At 51.1% G+C, this 5,940-nt stretch overlaps 3 non-coding genes across 3 annotated transcripts; 1 reads left to right on the top strand and 2 right to left on the bottom strand.

The window, feature by feature from the left end:
* Positions 1-1,019: 1,019 nt before the first annotated feature.
* TRNAR-UCG lies at positions 1,020-1,092 on the bottom strand. The gene has a single exon. It is a non-coding gene; the product is annotated as a tRNA-Arg (tRNA).
* Positions 1,093-1,700: 608 nt separating this feature from the next.
* On the top strand, positions 1,701-1,773 carry TRNAR-CCU. Its single transcript has one exon. It is a non-coding gene; the product is annotated as a tRNA-Arg (tRNA).
* A 445-nt stretch (positions 1,774-2,218) lies between these two features.
* Positions 2,219-2,291, bottom strand: TRNAR-CCU. The gene has a single exon. It is a non-coding gene; the product is annotated as a tRNA-Arg (tRNA).
* Positions 2,292-5,940: the final 3,649 nt, after the last annotated feature.

Raw genomic sequence — 5,940 nt, 5'->3', positions numbered from 1 at the left:
GGCCCGGCCAGAGACTCGAGTTTTGTCTGCTGTTTAACTTCATAACGATAGACTGAAACATAACCCGCTCCGTTTCATTTGCTTGTGGGTTTGTAGCTTGTAGAGCACGTTTACGAGGCAAATGTTTGGATGTTGAACTCGTTCAAGGTACAAGACAACAAGAAATGGGGCCCCACTTATCCTCACATTGGTTTGCCTTTCAAAGTAGTCACTCTTCATCTAGAAGAAAAGGAAAATTAATTGAAATTGACACATGCACAAAATAAAGGTAAATGATGTTACAAAGACAAAATGTGCCAGTTGGTTTTTGTTTTTTACGTTATAACTTTTTTTAAAAAAATTACTTCTATTAAAATGGATTGCCGGGCGCGGTGGCTCAAGCCTGTAATCCCAGCACTTTGGGAGGCCGAGACGGGCGGATCACGAGGTCAGGAGATCGATACCATCCTGGCTAACACGGTGAAACCCCATCTCTACTAAAAAAAAAAAAACAAAAAACTAGCCGGGTGGGGTGGCGGGCGCCTGTAGTCCCAGCTACTCGGGAGGCTGAGGCAGGAGAATGGCGTAAACCCGGGAGGCGGAGCTTGCAGTGAGCTGAGATCTGGCCACTGCACTCCAGCCCGGGCAACAGAGCGAGACTCCGTCTCAAAAAAACAAAAACAAAAACAAAAACAAAACAAAACAAAACAAAAAAATGGATCTCAAAAGAACAGCTTTTTGCAGCTAGGTCACGCCACCACTAAACGTGGCTCGAACGCAAAGCCCAAACCTTAAGTGAGGCCAACGCCGTATCCATTAGGCCACCGGTGCATCATGCTAAGGGTGCGCGATCCTGTCTCTTAGAATGAGATGCCACAGGCTGCGTAATGACGCCATAACCGGAAGCGTACCGGGATGCAAAGCCTGATTGGACAGAAGCAGCTCCCCAGTATCGGATCCCGGGAGCCGCGGTACCGAGAGATTGGAAGGCATTTCTGGGCCTAAAACAAGTAAAGAGAGATAGAGAGATTAAAACGTTCCGACCACGAAGGGACTCGAACCCTCAATCTTCTGATCCGAAGTCAGACGCCTTATCCATTAGGCCACGCGGTCACCTCCTGTGTTTGTCTTCCCGGGAGACCAATTTGATGGTCATTAAATGCTCGGGTGTGGCGCAGCTTCGATGCTCGCACCCTGGCCGCCTCTAGCGAAGCGCTCACCCTCCCTCTGGCCCCAGACGCACGCGTAGTCACCCCCGAGCGGAGCGGCACCTGGACTAGTCTCAGAGCTTCCCTGGGAATTGTGATCGCGTGGCCTAAGGGATGAGGCGTCTGACTTCAGATCGTAAGATTGAAGGTTCCTTTGTGGTCGGGCTCTTTTTGAGCGAGCAGCCCGTGCCCGAACCCCACCATCGTTTGAGGGTTTGTTCTTCCCTTCGTCCACGTGCATCCCTAATCCTCCCAGCTATGCTCCTCCGGGCTCTGCGCTCGCCGAGCGCTTCTTCTCGGCGTTACAGGGCACCGCGGGCTCCTGTTCCCCGCGCGTCGCCACCGCGTGGAGCTCTTGCGTAGCCCGATGGGGACGTCGCGCCCAGCGAGCGGTTCATCCCGTCGTCCCGATGACTTCTCAGGCTTGGAGCGCGGTGACCCACTGCAGGGCCGTATTTAGGCACGTATGGTCGAATGCCTATCAATGAGCACGTGGGTTTGGCGTCTTACCGCGCCCCAGTGGCCTAATGGATAAGGCACTGGCCTCCTAAGCCAGGGATTGTGGGTTCGAGTCCCACCTGGGGTGGGACTGTGCTTTCAAGATTACTTTTGGTGCTGGCAACCAGAGACCTCAGAATCCACCACCATCTGCCGGTTACTTGCTTGCCTCTGCCCTGCTTGCGCCCCTCACCTTCTCTTGCAGGACCCTCTGTTTGCAGTCGCGGTGGTCATTTACCCCTGGTTCTCTGGGGCTGCCCCGCCAGGTGGAGCTGGGGTGTCATGGGAACCCTTTGAGCAACTTTATTCTTACGAGTTTCCCCAGCTTGGAAATTGTGGGGCCCTACCCAGACGAAAGCTGTTCATTCAGGGGCTTGGCGAGATCCCCGCTTACCAGCTTTAGGTATTTAGAGGAGGTGGCTCCTCCTCAACACGTTGCACGGGTGTCGAACCAGAGACCAAGGTCGATTCCAGCGTCTCTGAGAAGGGAAGAGACAATAAATAAAGAGCACCGTCAATAAACTTGCCACCTTTACCCCAGGTGGGACTCGAACCCACAATCCCTGGCTTAGGAGGCCAGTGCCTTATCCATTAGGCCACTGGGGCTTGTGACACGTGGTTGCGCCATCCCTTCTCCTCATAAACAGGTGGCCCCTTTTTCTAGAGAAGGCCTCAGAGAGGCGCGATCCATCGAGTGGGTCCCTTCCTGCCGCGCGCACGTTTGGTGAGCGGGCGGGAAGATACCGCGGTGCGCAGGGACCTGCCCCGACCCTTACTTAGCGAGCACCAGCCCCCAGCCCCCAGCCCCCCGCACTGGGACGCTCCATGGAGCCCGGAGGGTCCGCTCGGAGGTTGCCTGGACACCCGGACCATGGGGTATGAAGACTGAGGTTTGGAGGAGTTTCCTTCCTACCGCCCTGAGCCTTGCTGTCCACCTCTACAGAACTGATAAAAAATCCAGGAATTTTAGGAAAACGTAGCGTAGGAAGTGAAGGAGAACAGACAAGTATTAATCATGAATATTGAAACAAACACTGAAAATCTTGCTTATCATGAGGGAATGTACAACCGGGGGAACAAGTCCTTCCGGTTATAATAGTAGAAATATGTATACTCGATATTACAAGTATAGAGTAGATAGAAAGGAAAATCAGCCAAGTAGATATTTCGCCCTAATTCTAACAAAGAATAAGCACATTTTAAAATGTTACACACATTTAAAATCCACTATTAAAGGCTACAGGCCGGGTGCGGTGGCTCACGCCTGTAATCCCAGCACTTTGGGAGGGCGAGGTGGGGGGATTGCTTGAACCCAGGAGTTCAAAACCAGCCTGGGCAACATGACGAGACGCTGTCTCATTTAAAAAAAAAATTACGTGTGTGTGTGTGTGTGTGTGTGTATAGTCTACTTACATCCGAAGGATTTAACAGAAGTTCAGCTGAGGACAGCGTCAGCGTCGGTCACCGTTGTGCTTCTCTTGGGACCTTGCCAATCTGTCCCAGCATCGCAGGGCAAAGGAGACTTGGGGACATTCTTTTTTGTTTCTCTCCAAAATGTAGAGTCTGTGGAAACCTGTCTCCTCCCCTTAATAGCAGCAAGAAGGATTTAACCCACTTGGCTCCAGTTTACTGCCTTGAGGATGCCCCACTTTAAGTTAACTAACTTGTCCCTTGCTGGGACCCAGCACTCTGCTCCAGGGCCAACCTGCAGGGATGCCTTCTCTGCTTTCCTGCTGCCGCCCTCTAGCCAGGTATGTTCCCCCACCCACCCCACACCTGCCCAGGGCTCAGCCTTGCCTCGCTCAGCTGTTCCTATTCGTCCTCAGGAGTACTCTTGTCTCCCTGGGTCTTGGTTCTTCCAGCTCCAACCTCACTCCCAGCTCCAGGATTTCATTCCCTCTCCTGGGCATCACCACTGGGCACCCCTCCTCGAAGGCAAAACCACACTGATGCAGCTGTCCTCCCAAGGCCACTCCCCTTCATGACGTTCCTGAGTGCACAGCATCATCCATGTCACACCCCCACTCCCACACCACCCAGGCCAATTTTCTGTCCTCATAATCCTCCAGCATCCGGTATTTCCTCCCCATCCCTGCTGCCACCGCCCTTGTTCCAGAACACGTCCCTGACTGCTCACATGAGGTCAGTTGCCAGCCATGCACACTTTTCTACAGTCTCCTCGTTCTGTCATAGGCAGAGCAGTCCTCCTGCCACAGCTTCTGTAGGGGAAAGACTAAATGTCTTTAGCTGTCACTTTTAAGTCCTTTCTTAAGGATTCCAGTCAATGTGGCAGACTCATCTTTCACAGCTCCTCGCCCTCTGGGTTCCAGCCAAACTGGGCTACAAATCATGGCTGACATTGCCCAAGTACCAGCTCAATGCCACTAACCATGTATTTATTCACTGAAATCCCACAATAACCTTATGAGTTAGGCGCTAATAACATAACCTCTGGTTTATGCTGAACACAGTGGCTCACACCTGTAATCCCAGCACTTTGTGAGGCTGAGGCAGGCTGATCACTTGAGGTCAGGAGTTTGAGACCAGCTTGGCCAACATGATGAAACCCCGTCTCTACTAAAAACACAAAAATTAGCTGGGTGTGGTGGCAGGCCTCTGAGTTCCCAGCTACTTGGGAGGCTAAGGCAAGAGAATGGCTTGAATCCAGAAGGTGGAGGTTGCAGTGACCCGAGATTGTGCCATTGCACTCCAGCCTGGGTGACAGAGTGAGACTCTGTCTCAAAAAACAAATGAACAAACAAACAACCCATAGTTTATAGGTGGAGAAACTAAGGTTCAGAGAGGTTAGATAGCAGCTGGGGGAGGTGGATGGATGGGAGCTGACCCTGAGCAGTCCTCTTCAGAGCCTGTTCTCTCAACCACAAGTTTCCTGTCCAGCCGCAGGCAGGCCTTGCAGTTGCCATTTTCCTAGCCTTTGCTGTTGGCCACCACTGGAGCCTCCCAAGTGACATGCTGTTACCCTGCCAGCTCCTCCCCTCCCTTCAGGCCCATCTCAAGCACATCTTCTCCAACCCTCCAGCTGGAACTAGTCAGTCCTCTGCCTCCAGCAATCTACTGGGACCTTTCTTACGTCATTCATAATGCTTCAGGTCCTGCTACTGTAATAGGAATCCATTTTTCCTCTCAGCTTTTATTATCACCTGATCAAATGTCAATTCTCTGGAAGAAAGAATTTTGCTTTATTCGCTTGAGTCCTCCCCACCCCACGCTGTGAGTGCCTGGCATTCACTTAGCATTTGCTGAATTACTGAATGAACTAGTAAAGTTTTTACATCCTGCATATGAGCCTCAGCTCCCTCCTAGACTCTGAGTCCCTTGAGGACACGGACCACGTCTTTCCTTTAAAGGAGCCATGCTAATCTTCTCTGTATCATTCCAATTTTATTTTATTTTTGAGACAGAGTCTTACTCTGTCACCCAGGCTGGCTGGAGTGCGGTGGCGTGATCTCGGCTCACTGCAAGCTCTGCCTTCCAGGTTCATGCCATTCTCCCACCTCAGCCTCCCAAGTAGCTGGGACTACAGGCACCCGCCACCATGCCTGGCTAATTTTATTTTTGTATTTTTAGTAGAGACGGGGTTTTGCCGTGTTAGCTAGGATGGTCTTGATCTCCTGACCTCGTGATCTGCCTGCCTCGGCCTCCCAAAGTGCTGGGATTACAGGCATGAGCCACTGCACCTGGCATTCCAATTTTAGTATGTGTGCTGCTGAAGTGAGCAAATTTTTGTATTTTGTAAGTCATTTATAAATGAATTTTCCCCTTGTTTAGACTCATGTGCTCACATCAACTAGATGAAAATCATATAGAACAGTTTAAGAAATTTATACATGCCAGAGCAATCTGCTACTGCAATGCTAGCCTGAGAGGATTGCAAAATTCTCCTTCCAGTTCCAACTTACTCTTCGTGCCTCTAAAACCCACTGCCTAATACAGCACCTAACACACAATACTTTTTGTCACTCAAGATACCCACTGATTTTGTTGGGGTGATCAGACCCAACACCAGGTCATGGGGGTGACGAAGTCTGGCAGAGTCAAAGGAATGAGAAAAAGAGTTTGAGAGAGAAAGCGGGACCAGGAGGCCATCGCCAGTGGGGAGGCCGTGAAGGCCCTGAGCTCTGGGAGCCCACACTATTTATTGGTGCTCAAACAAAGAAACAAGTGGTGAGGATGTGGGGGTTGAAAGGAAACAGTGTATCAAGTGAATGAGAAACATGGCTGCTTGAGATAATGG

Source organism: Piliocolobus tephrosceles, chromosome 16, assembly GCF_002776525.5.
Source record: "Piliocolobus tephrosceles isolate RC106 chromosome 16, ASM277652v3, whole genome shotgun sequence".
Taxonomy (NCBI): Eukaryota; Metazoa; Chordata; class Mammalia; order Primates; family Cercopithecidae; genus Piliocolobus; species Piliocolobus tephrosceles.
The sequence above is the reverse complement of the archived record's forward strand: the minus strand, read 5'-3'. Positions and strand labels throughout refer to the sequence as shown.